The following is a 13272-nucleotide window of genomic DNA, read 5'->3' on the forward strand; positions in this document are numbered from 1 at the left end:
TTAATCTAAAATTTATTATAGTAAAAAAAAAATTTACTAAGTAATATATAAGGACTTCGGTTCTTAAGATTTGCGTGCGAAGCCGTGGGTAACAGCTAGATAGAGGTAGGAATATGGTACATACCTTCATAATACGCCCAAGAGGCTCACGATGGAACGACTATCAATTATCTCAGCAATGTTTAGAATGTGATAGAAAAAGAATAAGTGAATATAGTACTGTTTTCAACGGGAAATTGCGTGCGAAGCCGCGGGCAACTTTTGCAAAAAATTATTGAAATGCGCAGCAAAGCGCGCCGGGCCCGCTAGTAGGTAAATATAATTAGCCAAGTTTATACAGAAAGTTTCTCAATTTTCATAAATATCGTTAAAATAGTATTGCAATAACGTTGCGTATACTCGGCTATGTAGAAAGATCTTGAAAATTAAATAAACTACTTTATTTCACCTCTATCCAAATTATTTGATAAATAACTCTCATTGATTTAAAAATCCAATTAAACTTAGATGACTTTGAAATTGCATTGGTCAAGCGTAGACAAAAATTCTGAAATAAAACAAACGGACTGAATGAATCGAGTTACTATAAATATGAAGAGTTTCTAACGAAATTGTTTGAAACGTGTTAGAGCAAATCCCGCGTTTCAAGTTTTTTGTCTAAATAACACGACACATGAAATTCAAAATTAAATAGAATCACAAGCGATGGCGATAATCTACAAAACTGGCTCCTCTCTTCCTAATGTTAAATATCAGATCTTTAGATGAGAGTTCTCATGGACAACGTAGAGACGGAAACTTTATGTCTTGTACCCTGACCATTATATATCTGGCACTGCAAATTTTCTAGTTAATTTATGAAGAATCTCCCCTTCAATGAATAAAAATGCAAACATGATGTATTGCTTGATTTAAAAAAATGTATTAGGTATTTACATGATTTTGCACCACTTAGGATATTCTTTCTATGTTAACGTCATCTCTTTTAATTAATTTTTATTTTGAAAGACAAGATTATATTTACGTTTCCATTAAATCTTGTTTATGAATGGCACTAATTTGTGCTTTATATTTGTTATTTCTACTAAATAACAAAATAAGACGTTGCAAGGTTTTTTATTAGTCATCAGTTCAAAATACAAGCAATTTCCAATTAACACGTTAACTGCCGACCCCATAAATTACGTTTTAGCGGTAGAGTGCCAAATGTTGTTAACGTAAATTCTTGTAACTTTTGGAGCTTTTCCTCTTTACTGGGCACTAATAACTACGATTTGATTGCTTATTTACCAATAATATATATATATATATATATATATATATATATATATATATATATATATATATACAAAGCGTCGTGTACTTTGGCCCGACATGACTATTTAAATGTAAAAATTTTACTGAAAAAATGCCTGTCGGGCCACTATACACGGCGCCTTATAATAGGGAAATTTAGTTTTCGTTGTTGGCAGAACGAATATTTCTAATTCTTTTTGCTCTCCGGCTACTGCAGACGCATCATCTATCCTGTCACGTGACTATTTCACTACGAGACCGTTTTCCCGCCTTTTTACGCGAAGCTCACATTGTGTTTCTGTCAGCTAAGCGATTTTACACTGATCGTACGTAGTGTTCAGTTACTTAGTCAAATGAGTGGTCAACTGTGTACATCTGAAATTGATCGAATGATGATTCCCTCGTCACCGGGTGATTTGTCTGCCGGTATAAGTGATGATGGTAGTGTCGAGTCAATGATAGTGAGTGATATACCCGACGATAGTGACAGTGATCCAAACTTTATTCCTGGAACGGACACTGACGATTATACTGATGTTAATAGTATCATCGAATAATGAGACATTGATCTGGACGCTAGTAACACTACAAACAACACAGTTGGTACTATTAATGCTACAAATACCCTGAACTGAGGGTATGCAAAAACTTGTCAATTCAATCAGACTCCAAAATTTAAAATCAAAAGCCTATTAATTTTTTTAGCATTACTTGACTGAGGAAGTAATTGAAATGATCGTTGTGGAAACCAATCGTAATGCAAATTATGTAATCTCTAAGGTGCACGACTCAGCCGTAATAGTGGGCTTAAAGACAAGGAAAATACTAATCCAGAGGAAATGAGCAAATTCATTGGATTGCTGGTATGCATGGGTTTAGTATCACTTCCACGATTAAGTGATTACTGGTCTAAAAGCTCTTTGTATAGTTTCTCCGTTGCCAAAAAAATAATGACCAGAAACAGATTTCAGTTACTTTCACGTTTTTTGACATTTCAATGAAAACAAGAACCTAGAGAAAGACGGACGAATTGGCAAAGCTGGTTACATTGAATAATTTATTCTGTAACTTGAAAGTAGGAGAGAAAGATTTGGTGATAGACGAGACAATGGTACCATTTCGTGGTATGCTAGGTTTCCGGCAATACATTCCTGGAAAAGCTCACAAGTACGGGATCAAAATATTGAAGCTGTGTGATAAATATGGGTACACATATTCAGTAAGATATACATGGGGAAATGTACTGTACAAAATACTAAAGACAGCTATGTTGCCATCAAAGTGGTAAACGAGCCTATGACAAACAGTTTGAACAAAGTCCATAACCTATATGTAGACATTATTCACCTCCGTTGAACTGGCCAATCTGATGTTGTCAAATCAAACACATCTCGCTGGTACTTTGAGAAAGAACCGTAAAGGTTCACCAAAAAACCTCTTTAAGCAAAAAAAAATTGTAAGGGTGAAATGATGTGGTCAGAAAACAATGAGACCATAGTTGTTTACTAAGAGGCAAGATAAGATAGAAGTACACCTGCTCTCCACATTATATACGCCTGAATATGTCGCGCTTGAACCAAAAAAAGCCGGTGGACTAAAGGCCGGTTTTAGTCCAATTGTTCCAGTTTTACAACTCTTTCTCTGGACTGATGATGTCTTTCCACAACGAGGCAAAATTATTTTATGATAATAATGGTGTTAGCAATGTCTGAACGCGGTGTGAACTGGAAGATGGTCACGACACCGGCTATGTAGGCCTACGAACTAAGATTAATTAGAAATCTTGGAAGGCAGAATAACACAACGCATTCACGTAAAAGATATAGCAATTAATAGTTCCTGAATTACATAACAAGAAAAGGAATCTACAAAATTTGTCGTTCGTTAGGTACGTAAGTCTGCTGAATAATATATTTAATTCTTGATGCTGCCATATTTCATTTTCAACCGCGATGAGGATTGCTGAAGTTTGAATTGCTGCTGGGAAAGTACGTACATGAATTTCGATCAGATCACCCATACCATCTGCGGAGTAGTCTCGTGTCACCAAATCTTTGATTACAGCAGTTCTAAAAACTCCGATGGGAATTTCTTCAAAGATTGTAGTGAGCACTATAAATTGAACCAAAAGTTTTTCAAAATAGAAATGAAACTATAATTACAGTCTAATAATTGCTTAGTAGCAAGCAATGAAATGTTAGTTTATCAAACTGAAAAATTATTACATTATTCTTTTATTTTATGTGTGAAGATTCACACAGCAGACTTGAACGTATTAAGATTATAAAGTTTTAGTAAAATTTTAGAGAACAACTAATTTACAAAACCAAACCATAACATGGTAGTGTTTCTAGAAAAAACACAAAACACTTACAAATTTCTGTATATGAAACGTCTAAATAACTGTATTAGTCATAATATTGTTAAAAATCAATAAATTACGTTTTTATGGAGCTTAGTCGGGTGTGACGTTCGTCATGTGATGCGAGACATGTCTTCCATCGTGGATTGGCAGGTCTTTGTAATGACTGTACTCCACAAGCTAGCCGTACACGTCGTCGACTGTAACATTTAATTATACAAAGCATAGATTCTAAAAATAAGTATTCTCAATGCAATTCATACTGATTACGTGCTGAGTTTAAAAAAAAAATATAAAAATTTTATTGGTATTTGTTACAGTCCTTAAAGAAACTGCATAGCAAATTGTACTTATTCTGCTACTTCAACATCTCCAAGACAAGCAAACAAATAATCAATGAAGTGGGAATTATATTCAGTCCTGGAAAATATGTCATAATTTATTGCAACATTGTGGTACATGCAGTGTCATACATTTGTTATTTTAACTACAAAAATAAGTATCCAAAGAATTGAAATTTGATTTAATTTTAACGAAGCATATTTATTTGTTACTACAACGTTTAAGCTTAACTCAAAATAAATTTCCTCAGAAACAGCAATTTTAGTATTTAAACTGTTTAATTATTTTATAATTGTTTATAAACACGCATTTTAATTTGGCTTTTCTTGTGGAGGATTTCTTATGTACAAAATAAGAAAAAATATATATAACGTAGCTATGGTGGGAAGAGTTGGTTCAGCGTGAATGCTGAATTTAGCTGCAGTCCACCTTTCGATTAGTGCAGCCTCTGTAATCTAACTCTGTCATAGACTTGACTCCTGGAATCTGGAGTGTGTGCTTATATAGAGATAAAAAAAAATTATGGTTGCCTGTAAAGTCGGTTTTACGGGCGAAGATTTTACGTGACAACGTCTTTTTCTCGGTAGAATATTTATTGATATGAATATTATTAAATTGCACAATAGGAACAAGGAATTGAATGAAAATAAGAATTGCACAAATTTTAACTATAGAAATATATTTTGTTTACTAAAACATTGTACATAATTTGAAATTAATTAAAATTTGTTATTGTAAATGGTAAAGTTGAATAAAACATTTACTAAAATTGGAATTTGAAATTCTTGCTAAACACAGTTAAATTCTAACTCCGCGCGTGGTGATTGGTCGGTTTAGTTCGTTTGTTTGGTCGCACTGTTATGACAGGTTAGAGGTTATAATTTGTTATTTTAAATGTTTGACTAGCAATACGCGCTGTTTCTTCTCAATCGACTGAATTACGATTGATTGCAGAGTGATTTAAACTAATAATTTACTTAACACTATCGACATTTGTCAATAGTATGACATAACCTATAAACTCAGTTTCTCAACTTTTGTGTCAATCTAACAATTAATCAATCAATCATAGTTTACGATAATGAAATATCAGTGTACAATTATTTACCTTTATTGTTGTAGTTGTTGTAAATGACGAATCTAAGCACTCCACATTTTCACGAATAAACATAGTTATCTGCTTTATCCCGTGCGGCGGACCCACAGTTATCTGCTTTATCCCGTGCGGATCCCGTGCGGCGGACCCACTGGACGGGCATCGTAACGTTACCGGGTGTTACACTTTTTCATGAGTGACTCCGAGCCGCAACCTAATTTAAGACGTTGTCACGTCAAAAACAATCAGCGACAAAGACATAATGGACTCTACAGCTTTTTGATAAAAAGACACAGAGACTTCAAAATATACCTAATAAAGAGGTATTCTAATTGTCTCATGAGGTACTGTCAGTTGAATGCACTACGATGTTTAAGACACGATCTCTAAGCACAGTGGAGTAACCGAGTTTCTTCACATAACTTAGCTATCTAGGGAAGGGTTGATTCAATATAGAAAAGTCTGTGACAGCATCAGATTCTAGACGATGCATTAAGAGGAAGGTCAACTGAAGCTTAACGATTAACATTCAAAAGCAAAATATTGTTTTGATTATTTTTGTTCTATACTAGCTCACTTCCCGTTACAAATTTCGTCAATTAACTTCGTTTGTGTCACAAGTATTTAGTGTACCTTAGTTCGTATATAGTACGCAGCCTGCATAATATTTAGTTCGTTGGCCATAAAATATTTCAATCTTTAAAGCTATATCATACATGGAATACCACAACGATGGCTTCAGTCTACTTACGAATTGTTACGATAAACTATAATATTACTTAGAATAATATTAGAATTTGGAATTTCACATAGACCATGCTTGTCCTGTATTATTTTTATCACAGCCTGAAGAATGACTTCATTTTTATTGGTTTCGTCTGCCTGGATTTTCCCTTTCTTCTGACATTTGTAACACGTCTCATACTCAACATTGCACTGTTCTTAGCCCTTTCTTCGTTCTCATGGAAAACGTCTAGAGGTTCAAGGAAAAATGACTAAAGAGTCATACAATTTAACTACTCTCTCTAGGAACAAGTCCACGTTTTACTAACGTGTTCAAATCTGGTCAATATATCGGTCCAAAGTCCAATAATTATCGTTTCCTCTTGCAGCATTCATAAAGGATAATGTTTATATTGAAAACCAAGGTGGATATGAAATTAGCAAAATAATTTCTAGATTTTTGTATGGCAATTGTAGGTTTTAAAAAATATTCATGGGTAACAACACTTGGATATCAATTGGAAGCTCTTGAACTTCGGCTTCCCAAATCCCAATGTTAATCTCATGAGAGCATTTTTGTTTAGAACAGCTGATTACTAAAACACATAAAATGTTACTCAGTCAGTTATTTCAACCCAATAACCAACTGATTAGCTGATTGGTTATAACAAACACTAACCATCTTAATTTAAGCTATTCTTTATGACGGTTAAGAGTCGCCTGTATTTATACATTTTAAGGATGACCAATAACAAATTTACCAAAAACCTGAAAGGAATTATTTTTATTTTATCATATGAGTAAATTAAACCTAACCTTATAATTCAAAGCAGACTTCTCTAATTATAAAATATAGATAGAACACCTAAAGTGTTCAATAAAGTAAACACATTAAATAAGGTTGCCTACTTTAATCTATAACAATGTACTGAATTTTTAAAGTTACTCCTTCAGATGTAATAGTGATTCTTGAAGACGTGCCACGTGGGAGTGTAATTAATCTGTTGATATAAATTAATTTTTATACACAAACTTATGTCCTTAAATGAAATGCAAACATGCTGCCATTTTCGTGTAACTGACACCTTATCTACGGAACTTTAAAAATCACGACCTGGAGTCATAAACGTCTCCTCGTTTACAGAGTTGCAGTTCTACAAAAAAGCTACGGGGAAGATAAAACTTTGGATTAATCGACATTTCATAGACGAATAATGGAATAAACTCTCTTTCCATCTGAGAAAAAAGTGCGAAATGAAATAAAAGGAGGAAATAAATATACTAATGCCACCTGGTATATATAAGAAGGAGCAAAGTCACAAATTGAACAAAGTTGGCGAACAGTGAGACAATAAATATCAGATCTGTGATCACTTCTTGAGCTGAAACATACTGCTTTTACTGCACACTATTGGAAAACTAAAGCACTTGATACGAATCATTTATGTCCTTTCTGGGGAAAAAATATACATCCCGGTTGTTTCATTCCTATACCTCCTTTACTTACTAAACAAATATCAAAAGTTATTTCAAAATTGAAACGGACCTCGAAATCTGTTGTAGGTTTCATAGTTGGAGTTATATTCAATTATTGTTTTCTGAGCACATTGATGACCCCATCATTATCTGAAAATAAGTTTTGAAACATCTTCTCTATAATATATTAATATTAAACTATAAAAATTGAGGATAAATTTATGAGTTTAATAAATTTGTTGAAGACGAAAAGTTAGTGACCACGGCTGAACACATCAACTGTTGATTTTGACGACGGAAGGATTGTGAAGGAAGCTGGATTTTTCCGGACATTTGCCATAGTTCAGTGATACGACAAATCAGTAACGCTACGTTTTCAGATCTGCAATCTGATCTCTTCCTTAAGTAAATAACTAACATAGCACACAACAATAATCTATCAAAATAAATCTACAAAAATAAATATATCATACCGAGAGTTGTGGCATGCATAAGTAAGGAATCATAAGAACCATGTTGTGTGTCAACTCCATGCACACTAACTCAGTTATATACGTTTGGTTGGTGAGTTCAGGCATATTTTGACCTATATTCTGTTGTTCAGTTTTATTTATTAGTTTTTTGAGTTAGTGTTGTTTCACTGAACGTTGGAAAATGTCCGGAATAAAAATCCTGTTTCCTTCACGTCAACTGTAGCTGACGCTGCAAAATTGGTGTTTCCATGCAATAGGCCCACATTGTATCTACTCGAATTACAATGTTGGCTCTGGAAACATAGCGTTAAGTATAAAATCCGAAATCATGAAAGCGTTGAAAGGATTACCTCAACGGAAACCATCGCATTTATTGAATACAATCACAACTCTTTATCCATTGATTAAATACATTTAAATATTCACTCTATAGAGTTGTATTGACTCAAGAAACTGTGTACTATTTTATATGAGCATTAAACCTGAACTTCTTCCATAATTATTCCAAGTCATTAATTGTTTTCCTAATATTGTTAAATGAACCAGTTATGTAAAATTAACTTTTATTTATATCTTCCTAAATTCAATATACACACAAGTGCGACACACAAGGCCACGACAAGTTCGTTGCCGACGAGTAAACAAGACAACAACCAGAACATTAACGGAAGTAAGTGATCGGCTATTTACCAGCTCATCAACATAAACTTAAGCTTTGCATCTAAAACGTTATATCAAATCAAATAAAACATGGATCCAGAACAATTCAAGCAGTTTTTAGAAATGCAATGAGCAATGATTACTGCTTTAGTAAGTAAGCTTTCAACATAATCAACAAAGTAAATTTAATGTGGATCCAGACACTGTCAGCTTCTCTGCAAGCATCACCATCCTACAAACTACTTCTACCACAGTACTATACCTAAACTAATGAGAACTGGTAATGCCGTATGTCCTGAAGTTGATTTTTTGGTTCCTCTCTTGCTGCCTTCAAAAACAGATTAGCTACTATAATTATGATTGAGTTGTCCTCTAAATCTTGGTTCATATAAAAATATTATGTTGTTATTATTATTTATATTGTAATGTTGTTATTAGGTATAATTTTCTAATTTAATTTATTGTCATTAGTCAATATATGTCAATTTTCACAATTTAGATCCTATAAAAGAATGTTCCTCACACTACAAACAACGTTTCGGAAATGACCTAAGATGAAAAATGTAAGTTAAAATAAAGAATACTGTGCTAAGCTATTACTAAATTCAATTGGGCCTAGTAATTTCAACATAGTTCATCACGTTCTGCACCTAATTTATCTGATGAACTACCCTATGATGACTTAATTAATCTTTTAACAGAACATCTAGAGCCTAATAAACATATTCTTGTCTCAAAACCAGTTCCTATTAATCTATGGAAAATATGGTTTGCAATTCATAATTATTTAACGGATTTCTTATTCTACTAATGGTAGAAAAATGTCACTGAAATTTACGGAAGGTTAGGAAATACATTTATCTTTTAAAACCGTCATACACGCACTTTTAATTTTGTTTCCTTTAGTCCAAGAAGATTCTTTAAAAACTACACTTGATGATACAAAATATATATGGTGGTTTTCCTTTATGGCATGTTCAAATAATTTAAAATTTTCAATGTTTTCTTTTTTACAATTATAAATATATTCTTTGACCCTCGTTTCCACTTGTCTTGATGTCTGGCCGATATAAGTATTTTTGCATCCACAGTCAATTTTATATATTACCATCTTGGTTTACTGTTGTCTGTTTTTTGGTTTTAATTTTTTTTTAAGTAGCTTCTTAGATTATTTTGTGACTCAAAAACAGTACGGATGTTAAATTTAGAATTTATCTTACGATTTTTTATGATGATCCTTTTACATAAGAAATAGTTATAGTAGTGAGATAATTACTGAAAGTATTCTTGTAAAATAAGATTTTAAAATTGGAGTATTAACCCAAAAGTTGGTTACGGTATGTTGATGATGTCTTTTGTGTACGAGAAAATAAAATGAACGTTCAAAATGAATTTTTAAAACACATCAATACGATTAGGCCATCGATAAAACTTACTATTGAAAATAAGGTTAATAGTAAAATTCCATTTTTGATATTTGAATAAAAAAAGGAAAATAGAACTAAAACATTATTTTACAAGAAGACTTTCAGTGGACATTACCTTAATTATAATTAAAGTCATTCTCAACATGTAAAAATTGGATTGGTACAAAGTTTGTTCCAGAAGATTGATAATTTAGTGACTGATTACAAAGATAAAATTTTAAAGGAAAGTGATACTACAGAACTTTTGATTAAGGACAACTAATCCAGGGTCAATTATCGAATGAGCTAAGACTAAAAACAAAAGTTGTAACCAAATTAACAAAAAAGACAATCCTAATTATCTCACTACTGTAACTATTTCGTTATGTAAAAGGAACATCAGAAATAAAAAAATAAATTTAAAATCCGTACTGTTTTTGTTCACAACAAGTTTATGTTTAAATGTTTAAGTCACAAATAATCTAAGAAGCTACTTAACAAAATTAAAAAAGAAACAAAAAACAAAAAATGTAGTGAAGCCTTCAATCGACTCAAGCAAAACATTTCTAGCAAACGAGTTCAGATACCGCCTGCGATACCAGCCCTCAAGGCGTTGCGGGGATACTTTCTCACATCATCGATGAACAAGAGCGACCCATTGCCTTCGCATTAAGATCTCTTACGAAAGCTGAACAACATTACTCCCAGTTGGACAGAGAGGTCTTGGTCATTGTATTCCCAGTAGGACACTGTTATCAGTACTTGTTTATGAGACCCTTCAAGTTAATAACCGATAATCAACAGCTTCATCTAAACTCTAAAATACCCAAATGACTTCAACTCGACTCCAGCGGCATGTCGCATTCCTATCACAGTTTAACTATAAGAGTCTATAAGAATGGCAGCGAACACTCAAATGTTCACTGCTTATCAAGACCACCAATCGAAACGCTACCTAACGCTTACAACGTAATAAACATTGATGTAAATCAAATTTTAAAGTCCTCCGGGAAGAAACAAAGAAAAATTGAAATATATCCAAGGTACTTCAAGAATTACTTAAGGCAGCAAAGAAGACTCCGGTTCATCATCTTTAACAACATCATCTTCAGAGGATCACGAGTCGTTGTAAAAGCAAGCCTTCGAGATTCATCATATATACGGTTGTATTAATCTTCAGAGTTGTTAAAAGCCGATTTACGAAAAATAACAAGAAACATAAATAATCGATAGATTTAGTTTTTAGTTGTAAAAATCTTAATATTTCATTACACAACAATATCAAAGTAATCTAGTGATGCCCTTATAACATCTAATTAATGTTATATTTATTCACTTTCGAAAGCCATAATCCATTTTGTATACAATTAATTTCGAGGGGGGGGGGGTGGCTGACACACTGGTTGGTATAAAATATCCTGAAATAGTAGCTCGGGAATCTTTTCCTGAAAAATTATTGAGCTTTAAGACTCATAAATGTGTCCAAGTTTTAATACAAACTAATGGGTGCAATTTAACGTGAGTCTTTCTAAATTTCGGGGAGTGAAGGATTGAGCCCCCTAACCCCCCCCTTATATACGCCCGTGAATATAATGGCATGAATATGCAGGAGTATGCTGCGTATAAAGTAACGCAGGAGTACCTTTATGTCATCAACATTGAACGTGTACGGCTGAACAACAGTTTTATTTAAATGTGTAAGGGGAAGTGCGCTTAAATTGCACCTGTGCCTAAAATGCACCACTGATGTGGCAAAATGAACAGACATACAGCGCTCCACGAGGGACCAAGGTGAAGCTGTAACAGTAAAACAGTCACCCCACTCACTTGGGTTAATGAGGGAGTTGATTGCCGTTCATATAAAAAACTTTTGTTTATTTCACAGTGCGCTAGTTATTTTTGGTGATTTTGACTTTATGGTGCCACGATCCTGTGAAGGGTGAGTAAAACTCTTATTATATCACTATATAGTAGGCAATCTTAGCTTTTAAAATGAAACGTAGTTCGATTTAAAATATGCAACCTAACCTCAAACACGAAGTAGTTTAGTTTCAATATGACGATTTGCCTAAAATGCACCGCACCGGCTTCCCTAAATTGCACCATTTTTTTTTACTGGTGCAATTTAGGCTAATATGATGTTGTTCATTTCAGATGGCGAATAAAGGCATAAAATACGGTATATGGAAGGAAGAGGAGATACGGAAAGGGCGATTGCGTCATTCAAGAACGGTGATATGGGCATTAATGCAGTTTGTCGGGTGTACGGGGTACCCGAAAAAAACATTAAAACGTCGCCTCGCCGGAACAAATACCTATGCAACTGATTCTAAACAGGTGTTCGGGTCGTCCCCAAGACTTGCCAGCTGAGTTGGAAAATGAATTGTACAGCACGTATTAGATTTAGAAAAAATGTTTCTTGGAGTTAACCCGAGAAGATTTGAAGAAGTTGGCGTTTTCAACTAGCTGAGGCCAATGGTCTACCGCATAGATTCAATATGGAAACCAAATGGCAGGGGATAAATGGTATTATTCTTTTATTTCAAGGCATCCACAGTTGTCTTTACGAAAAACCGGAGGCAAACATCAATGGCTAGGGCCAGTGGTTTATAAAGGAGAGAACGGATATTTTCTACGATACCCTGACAAAAATAGTTGATGAAAACAAGCTGCAGGCCTGTGACATTTTCAATGTCGACGAGACTGCCCTTTCAACCGTCCAGAGGCCACGTAAGGTTTTGGCTCAAAAAGGCAAACATCAAGTAGGGCAGAAAGGGGTACCCTGAACCACTGGGATATTTTGTATGAGTGCAGATGGTGTTTTTTGTACCACCAATGCTTGTTTTCAAAGTGTTGAGATTCAAACCGGAATGGAAAATAGGAGCTCCTCCTGGGACCACGTTTGACATGACTGAGAGTGGTTGGAGCAATGCTGAGGTACTTTTGAACTGGTTAAATATACCTTTGTGTCTTTTATCAAACCTAGTAAAGATAAAAAATGTCTCATTATACTAGATGGCCATGACGTCACATACAAAAAATCTGGAGGTTATAGAATATGCCAGAGATCATGGGGTCATCTTGTTTATCCCTACCATCACACACAAGTCACAGGCTACAGCCGCTCGATGTCAGTTTCTTTGGACCCTTGAAAACCAATTTCCACAAGGCATGTGAGGTTTACTTTAGAACTCATTTGACAAAAATTACTGTAAAGCCATATAAGCCATCTATTGAACGAATAGCTATCCAAATTAGCCGTCGTAGCTACGGCTATAAAATGGCTTCAGAGCCACTGGGATTTGGCCTATAAACAAAAGACCTTTTTGAAGATCACCCGTTCATACTAATATGCCTGTTGTCATCAGGAATGACGGCTGTCACAAGAGATCAGCCATATGATGACGTCAGACCTTCAAGCAGCCAAATTATGAAGAA

This window comes from Homalodisca vitripennis, chromosome 5 (assembly GCF_021130785.1).
Source record: "Homalodisca vitripennis isolate AUS2020 chromosome 5, UT_GWSS_2.1, whole genome shotgun sequence".
NCBI lineage: Eukaryota > Metazoa > Arthropoda > Insecta > Hemiptera > Cicadellidae > Homalodisca > Homalodisca vitripennis.